Here is a 9,652-nt window from a genome sequence, read left to right on the forward strand (position 1 = left end):
TAGTATGAATGATAATCCAAATGCTCAAGATGCTAATCCTTCCATTGGAAATGTGATAGACGACTGAGACAGACCAGTTTGAGAGCATATGGTTCCAATGTTGGATGATTTGAATCCATGGATAGTCAGAGAAACCATACAGGCTCAGCATTTTGAACTAAAACTAGTAATGTGTCAGATGTTGCAAATAGTATGATAGTTCAGTGGATTACCAATTGAAGATCCAAGACTACAATTAAGACTTTTTCTAGAGGTTTGTGACTCATTCAGGCAACAGAGTGTTCCTAAAGCCCTGTTACTTAAACGGTTTCTATATTCCTTAAGAGATCGAACGGGAGCATGACTATATGCATTGCCATTGGGATCAGTGGCATCATGGAATGATCTTTTCTTGGGGTTTTTGCTACGATTTAATCCGGCAAATATGAATGGCAAGCTTAGAAATGACATCACATCTTTTTGGAAATTGGAGGATGAAACGCTATATGAAGCTTGGGAGTGATTTAAAAACTTAATTCGGAAGTGTCTGATGCATGGATTTCAACACTAGACTAAAATGGAAATATTCTATAATAGACTGAAAGCGCATATGAGGATGGTAGTTTATGCTTCATCCAATGGTACTTTGTTGGATAAATCTTACAATGAAATGTATGAGATTTTTAAACGGGTAGCCAACAATGATTTTAAATATCCTACCACGCAAGTTGGGACTGGCAGGAGAGCGGCTGGTACCATGGAGCTTGATGCAATCACTTCATTGACAGCCTAGGTATCTTCTCTAGCTAATATGATTAAAATAATGAAAAATCCAACTGCAGTCTTTGAGATGAAATCTACCGAGTTGTCATGTGTTTATTGCGGTGAAGACCATATGCTTGAGGAATGCCCATCAAACCTAGCGTTAATGTACTACATGGGTAATTTTAACCGAAATAATAACCTTTATTCCAACACCTACAATTCACGATGGAAGCAGTATCCAACTTTTAGATGGACTAATCAAGGTGCGGGGAATTTTAACAATGCTACAAGAAGAAATATCCATAATGTATCGCCTAGTTATGTTCAACCTATGCTGAGGCAAAATGTTCAACATGGTCAAGCATCATCTTCTACTTCCATTGAAGCTTTGTTAAAGCAATATATAGACAAGAATGATGCTGTAATTCAGAGCTCTTAAGAATCAAGTGGGGCAAATAGCGAATGCTTTAAATTCGAGGCCACAAAAAGCATTGCCAAGCGATACAGAGAATTGGAAAACACAAGGGAAAGAGTATTGCAAGTTATCACTCTCAAAATTGGAACTCGGTTGAATGGCGTTGTTCAAGATACCGCAGTAGAAGAGGATAACTCGAATAAAAACCATGAAAAGATCCTAGAGCCATCTTAAAAACATATTACACTTGAAAAGGGTAAGCAGAAGAATGTTGTGGCAGAACCATGTACGATGCTTTTCCTGATCTATATAATCAAATTGAGCTCACTAAAATTTCATTCTATGCAATTTAATCCAAAAATCGTATTTTAGAAAAATTACGCTTTTGCCTCTAAAATTTTGAATCCATTACAATTTACTCCCTAGCTCATAAAAAAGAAAATTCATGCAATTTAGTAGCAATCCATGCTAGCTGAACATCCATTAAGTCCCTAGCAAGCCCTATATTCCATTTATTTCACATTTTTACCATGAACATTTTTTATTTTTCAATTAAATCCCAAATGACAAGTTCATCAAAAATTCCTTTACAAAAGTTGGTCAACTATCATCAAACATTCATTTTCATCCATAAAACATAAAAAAAAGTAATATACATTCATGGTAAAATGCTAGACTTTTAACAGTTTTCCAAATTAGTCCTTAGGCTAGCTAGATTAAGGTACAACTCCAAAAACATAGAAATCATCAAAACCTAAACAAAAATACACTTACATGCACTAGGGAATTTTGGTCGAATGCTTAGATGCTTAAAAATGGTGATTGCCTTAGGTTAAAATTCGGCTAAGGAAGAACCAAGGATGATAAACTTATTTTTTTATCGTTTTTACTAACTTAATTTATTAAATTACTAATATAACCTTTACTAAATACACTAATGTTGTCCATAATTGTCCACTACTTAAATTAATGGTTTAATTACCATTTAAGGCCACTCATGTTTTAATTTCATAGAAAATTGACACCTTCTTCTAATACAACACAAGTTTTACACTTTATGTGATTTAATCCTTTTTATCAAATTAAGCATACAAACGATAAAATTTCTTCACGAAATTTTTATACGATACTACTATCATGCTGCAGACCTTAAAAAAATAATAAAATAATTTTTTTGACATGAAATTTGTGGTCCAAAAACCACTATACAGATTTCACTAAAAATGGGTTGTTACATCTACCCTATAAAGAGAGGAGAGAAAAGAGAAGAAAAAACGTGCGGAGTGTGAGGAGAAAAGAAAAGATTGAGAGTCCTTATACTCTTTCTACAATAGAATCATGTACATTAATTCAAAAGAGAAGAAGAAGGTAGTAGCTAAAAACTGATCACAGACGGGAAGAAGGGGAAGAGAAATTTGCCCTTGATTTTACGTAAAATCTTGAAAAGAAGCTGGAGTATAGTGAGAACTTCCTGTAGTTCTACCTTTATTTTATTTTTCTTGGTTTTAATTTATGTGATTCATAAACTTGAAAAATGTGGATGAATGATTTAATTTTGGATTTTATTGCCCAACCCATGAGATAATTTTCTTTGGGTTGGAATTATTTGGGTGAATATTCAATTATATTTAATGCCCATGATATGATTTTGATTAAGGTCACAGTTTCATTCGATTCTTATTTATTTGGAATGCATACATGTAAGCTCTAGGCATAGTTGACTGCGTGTTATCTTCATAGATGGTTTTGAATATGAATGGATTAGATACATTAGATTATTAATCGATTGATGAAGACGAGTACTCGAAAGAATATTCATAGCACTCTAGACATAGAAGGTGTGATCTCTACAGGTGAAAAATGTTAGTGTGGTTATCATTCGTGAGTCTTGTAGGCATACACAGACTCCGAATAATAACCAAAGTCTAACTCTCAAAAGAAGTAGGCTGCAGTAGTAATTCTCTGGGCAGTACTTTAGTCAAAATTTTGCCATGACATTATTATGTTATGAAAATATTTCCCTGATTAATTCTAACCTTTATCATTCAACAACACAAATACTCTCTACTTGTTCTTTGTGAAATGCCATGACATTTAGGTTATTTTGTCATTTATCAGTCATAATTGATATTATTAGTTCATTTTTTAATTTCCTTCACCAATTCATATTGTGTTTCTTTTGCACAGATTCATTAGTTAAATCTATAATAATACTTACCAGTTTTAATAAATTTCCAATCCTTGTGGAGACGATACCCACTCATCATTATATTACATAAATGGACGTGTACATTTGCACAATTCCATTACACATTTGCACGCAACAACTTTGTCTCAAAAAATTAAGGAAAAATAGTTTACCGTGCAAGTTATAAGATGAGTGCACGAAAGACCACCCGCCACAATTAAAGTACCACCATTTAGTTCCAAGCTCGAGAAGTTTTTCTCCCTTTATTACATCTCATTAGGTACACATATATATTCTTAAAGTCATGATTCATATACGTACATGCATTAAGGCTAATGTATCTGTTAGGTTTGAGGGTGTGTTGGGCATTTAGCATTGCATTCAATAGTTAGTTGAACATGTTTTAACTTTTTGTTTGTCATTCATTTTGCCATGGTACGCATGACTACCGGGAATTGTTTAGACTATGATAAGTGTGTTTTTTTTGTGATGTTCGATGAGGAGTTTAATTCTACAATAAATTTAGAAAGTTGTGGTATTGGATTAGGTGATTTTAGCTTAGAATAGTTTGCTTGTAAATTGATCCCTAAAATTAGGATATCCTAATTCCAATTACAATTGATATAAAGTATTTTTATTTTGATAAACTTTGATATTCTTGAAGCTAAATTTGATAACATGGCAATACTCAATAATGAATAAAGTGGTTATGTCTAACAAAAATCTTTGAAAAAATGCCATCAAATACTCCAATGCTTAGAATTGCCTAGTAAGTCAGCATCACTTTGTTTGCTCCATCATGCTGTTGACAAGAAAGGTGAGTTTGAGTAAGAGTGTGTAATAAATAAAATTAGGGGCACTCCATTGTAATAACGAGCTAAGTAGCTAAAGAGGTAGTTTTTTGCTCCAACCATCTTTTTAATCAAAAGCCTTACCTTCATGGGTGAGTATTCAAATTATAACATGATTGACTATTCAACAATTTCGTGTATGCCCCATTGTAATTGTCAAGTCAAAGAATCGTGTGACAAGCTGAATGTCTTCGTAAAAAATAGGTATAATAAATGGATATGTATGTATTTGCGTATGTATAAGGCTAGAGAAAAAAATAAGGAAAAATGAGTTAGTTAAAAGATAAACTAAGTAAATTGCGAGGTACTTACTATAGTGAAAATTTCATGAATACTTAGGCTTTTCTTTCTTTTAGGGTAATATTTTCTGAATTGCCTTTGCAAAATAAGCATATCAAACTTGATCAAATTTTTAGACATAGAAGATTGTTGAGAACTAAAGTACAAAATGCTCTCTTAAGGGTCTCACAATGCAAAGGTGATTATGCTACTATGGCAATTCTTACATTCATGTATTCAAGCATTCATTCATATCTTGCTTGAGGACAAGCAATAGCTCAGGTTAGGGGTGTGATAACTCTTGAAAATATTTATAATTCATTCCTTTAGATTGGGTAAGTTTTCTGTACTTAAGTGAACTTAGTTGCATTTTAGGATATTATTTTAGCATTTTTAGAACATTTCATAAGAAGCTTGGACGGTGATTAAATATTATTATTTGTTACTATTAATTGCTTGTGGTAGGGTTGTGTTTGGTGGTTTGGCAAGTGTAGGTAGAGGAACGAGAAATAAATGAGTGAAGGTTTGCTAGGGCAAAAGGTTGGGCATTTTTCAACACGAATGTCGTGGAAATTCTAGGAAGACTGAGTGAACACTCAACGCATACCATTTTCAGCCCAACTATACTTTTACTAGAAAAATCTGCCTAAAAACGGGGAGAAGATAATCTTGGAATGTTAGTTTTTATCCTAGAAAAAAATAATTTAAAAAGATGAGAAGATAATTTTGGGTTGTTGGATTTACCATAAGGGAAAAGCTATAAAAAGCCAAATAAGGAAACCTTAAAGGACGAACAAAGAGGGAGAGATCCATAGGCAAGAATAGAGGGTAGTGGTGGAGTAGAGACGGAAAAAAGAAGACAAAAGCAGTCCTTCTCAGCCATCGTAGGACACTATGTTGTTGGATTGTGAATTGTACATGCGAAAGATGTCTAACCAAAGTCTTCCATATTTCTTACTTTTTCTTCTGTGAATTGAATAATGAAAATGGTGTTAGATGTTATTTTGGTTTTGAATTTTATGTGCCAACACATGAGCTAAATCTCATCAAGTTGGGACTACATGATGAAACTTTTATTTTCTTTAATGGTTGGTTCATAGATCCAAATCAATTTACTGTTTTATTCAGTTGTTTTATTTCTAAGTTGTATGCATGCAATTCCTAGACATAAATGATTGTGCAGCATGCCCATAAACTAATTTAATTCTGAAAAGGTTAGATTAGTTAGATCAAAATTGAATGATATGAGTAAGTACTCGACAGAAACATGTAGTAGACTGTAGACATAAAGCAACATTCATATAGAAGGAAGCAATGCAGGGTACGATATTAAGGCTTATAGACACAGCCAAGGTAACTTGAGGCTTTTGCTCTAGAAAGAACCATACCATTTTAGAACTCTTCTGAGTAGTAAACTGTGTATGATTTTGCTAAAGTTAGCAGTAAAGGTAGATTATTAGTTATCCTTACCTTCCAAATCAACATCGTATATCCTTTATTCTTTGCCATAGTATCTTTGTCACATCATTATTAGTTATTTATTTTTTCATTTACATAATATTCCTGTAGTAATTCTCCTAATTGCCATTACATTTCTACCCTTGTATTGCCATAGAATTTCCAAGTATTCATTAATTCAACATATTCCATACATCACTATTCCTTTAATTGCCACTACATACTTATCGTTGTTTTTGCCACAACATTAATAGCACCTATTAAAATAACTTGACCACTTTTGTGCCTCAATCCAATCGTCATGGGAACGATACTCACTCATCACTTTATTACTTGATTCGACGTGTATACTTGCAGAATTCGCATATCATTTCACACGTGATAGAAATCAACAATAGATAAGAAAAAATCTTATGCTGATTTCAAACGTCGAGACATCAAGTTTCAAGTTAGCGATAAGGTGCCCTTGAAAGTTTCACCGTAGAAAATTTTTGAGATTTTGAAGCAAATGTAAACGGAGTCCAAGTTGAGTTCGACCTTATAAAGTTGTTGAGAGGATTGGTTCAGTAGCATATCGACTCAAGTTTCCATCAAAACTGGAGAGAATTCATGATGTTATGCATATGTCTACAGTTCAGAATTATTGCTCAGATCCGTCGCATATTGTGCGGGTAGAGGAGATCGATGTTTGACTTGATCTCACTTACGAAGAAGAACTGATAGATATTTTAGCTCATGAAGAGAAGGTTTTATGAAACAATAGAGTTTCATTGGTTATGATTTTGTGGCGAAACCACAAAACGAAAGAGGCTACTTGAGAAATCGATGAAGCGATGAGACGTCAATATCCTTATCTATTTAGCTCAGATAATTTCGAGGAAAAAAATATTTTTAGAGGGGGAGAATTGTAACACCCTAAAATTAGGCTTAGAAGTTTTGAGTGTATATTAGGAATTTTAGCTAATATATGCTCAGAATTTTATATGGTTGGTAATCGATAATGTTTTCGACAATGCCTATTAGGAAATTAAGTCAATATCTGAGTATGAGTTTTAAATACCTTTGAGTTTGAAAATAGGATTGATTTGTAAAAGAGTCAAAACTAGGAGTTTTTACAAAGCAAATTACCTAGAATTTTAAATCCAACCTAAAAACCTCTATTCTCCAAGTTGATTTAATGATAGTTAACTCCCCATAGTTGTTCTTGTCGTCCATTCCATTCTCCAAACTCTCCCAATCAATTTTTACTTCCAACTCCTAATCCCTCTTGATTTCCAACATTCTTTGAACCATAAATCTCCATTGAAACCAAGAAAAACACCCAAAAATCTCATTAATTTCACCATCTTTTTTATGTGTGGGTTTTTTCTTAGATTTGGGTCAAAGCTCATTTTTCTCCCATCAAAGGTAACCTTTTGTGTCTCTATAGCTTTAAGTGATATCTAGTCTCTTAAACTAAATTTTTATCCATTAAAACGCATGTTTTAAATAAAAGCCAAAAATTGGGTCATTAATGGTGGATTTTGGGATTGTCAATTAAGATGTAGCTTCAAAGTGTTTTTCAACTTGTTTAAACATAATCAACATGTTTCTAAAGTTACTTTTAAGTTTTCTTAAGAATTTTCGAGTTTTAATGATTTTTTGTCATAATGGCCAAAACTTGTCGAAAAATGTTAATACCATTAACTGAGTAGTTTTTTTTTGTAATTTAATGGTTGGGAATTTTTCATAGATGAACGTGTAGATGAACAGAATTTGTTTCGTACGAAAAGCTTAAGTGTTGGCTGAAATATTCGAAGTTTAAGTTTTCTATGTTGAAGGTTTCAGTTAAAAGAGAACATAGCATAGGCTATTGTTTTTTATTGTTTAAGGTGAGTTAGTAACTGGTTTTTTATTATATGTTTGTATGGTTTGTCTTGTTGAAGTGTCAGAGTCAATAGGTTATCTGAGCTTTCTGCTTTTTGCTGAAAACATATTTTGGTGAGTTTAGAGGTAGCCTAAACCCCTACTCTAAACTCTTGAGTGTAAGTGTCCTCACAGCTATGGTTAAATGTGATATATATGTTTTGGTACAATTGAGAAATTATGAATAAATATAAGATGCTATAACATGTGTCATAAGCTTATGATGATTGTTGAGAAAGAGATTATGTGGGTATGTTATTCATGCCATGTGACAGAAAATATGTGGGTATGTTTTCATACCATGTAACAGTGATTGTAATTTGCTAACGTTAGAATATGTAGTAAATGTGTGCAAAAAATTGGTAAGTAAATATGTGATAATAATGTGGATATTTTGGCCTTGTGATCTTACGAGACTATTGGATATAGTTGCCATACCAAAGGATTGTGAGTACTTACCTTTGTGATGTGATTTTTAGGCGTTGACCTTATGATCTTATGAGACCATTGGACATAGTTGGCATACCATAGGATTGTGATTACTTACCTTTGTAATATGATTTTTGGGCGTTGAGGCCCAGGGATAATTTTTGGAGAGATAAGGGAATGTGAGCTAAGCTCCATTCATCGGGATTTGTGTGTTTGGTGCGTTGGAGAGTGTTAGCTATATGCATCAATTATGGGACATGTTCGACTCTACGAGTCTTTTTGGTGTGTTGGAGATCCATGTTCTGATGAGTTGTGATAGATTCCACTTTATGTTTCGTAACCTCATGAACCAAACTATCAACAAATGTGAATAACATGTGATGTGATATGTGCTTAAATAATCATGTGATTAATGTGTAATAGTATAAATGAGAGATGATTAAATGTGTGAAATATGATATTATAGTTAAAAATCTGATGAATATGTGACATGCCTGCTTAGTCAATTCATAATGACTTGGTTGTATAGTGGTTGTTCTGAGCATTCACTGAGCTTGTTAAGCTCACCCACTCCTTTTTAACCATTGCTGATAAGTAGTGTCGGTGTGAGAAGTGTGGTCTCGATGGGTGATCCAAGGCATAAACTTTAGTTGTTATAGTAGGTGTTATTTGTTTATTTGTGTTTTGCAAATAAAAGGCAATGTGGTAGAACATAAGTTAGTTTTCTATGATTTTATTTGTTTTCATGCCCATTATGTTTGGGAAATTTGTGGACTTTTAACATGATGTGTGGGACTGTTATTTGAGACATTTTGGTATTTATTTTAAGAAACAGTTGATGCATAATGTTTAGAACTAATTTGGAATGATCTGTGTTTTGATATATGTTGTGTTTTTATTGTCGAAGTGCAAGAAGTTAGTTCTGTGAGTTGTTATCGACATTTTATAATGAGTATCAATACACGAGGTGAAATTATCGGTACCGATAAATTATGAGATTTTGGGTTTTAAACAAGAAACAGTAAGCTATTTTGGAATGATTTTTCGAAGCGATATTGATACCACTTGAGAGAATTATCGATACCATATCTTCGGTATCAATGTAACAGTTTTGAAAATTTTACTCTATGGTCCAATTACATGTACGATTGTTATTTTTAGCACATTTAAAGTATGTATGGCATGTTTAACGATAAGTGGTGAATGTATGACTCATAACTTAGGAGACTATTTGTAAAGTATACGATGCGTAATGGTGGTGTAGTGTCCTAGTATCCGGGCTCGGCAATCAGGTTGGTTAGACTCGTAGGCACCAAGGTTTATCACAACATGGGATGAACTCACCGGAAAGGTCTTACAGATGTTTTTCCCGATTAGCAAAGT

General features: G+C 33.2%; 1 non-coding gene across 1 annotated transcript; it reads right to left on the reverse strand.

The window, feature by feature from the left end:
- Positions 1-433: 433 nt before the first annotated feature.
- On the reverse strand, positions 434-540 carry LOC128032932 (small nucleolar RNA R71). The gene has a single exon (XR_008189276.1). It is a non-coding gene; the product is annotated as a small nucleolar RNA R71 (small nucleolar RNA).
- Positions 541-9,652: the final 9,112 nt, after the last annotated feature.

This window comes from Gossypium raimondii, chromosome 1 (genome assembly GCF_025698545.1).
Source record: "Gossypium raimondii isolate GPD5lz chromosome 1, ASM2569854v1, whole genome shotgun sequence".
In the NCBI taxonomy this organism is placed as follows: domain Eukaryota; kingdom Viridiplantae; phylum Streptophyta; class Magnoliopsida; order Malvales; family Malvaceae; genus Gossypium; species Gossypium raimondii.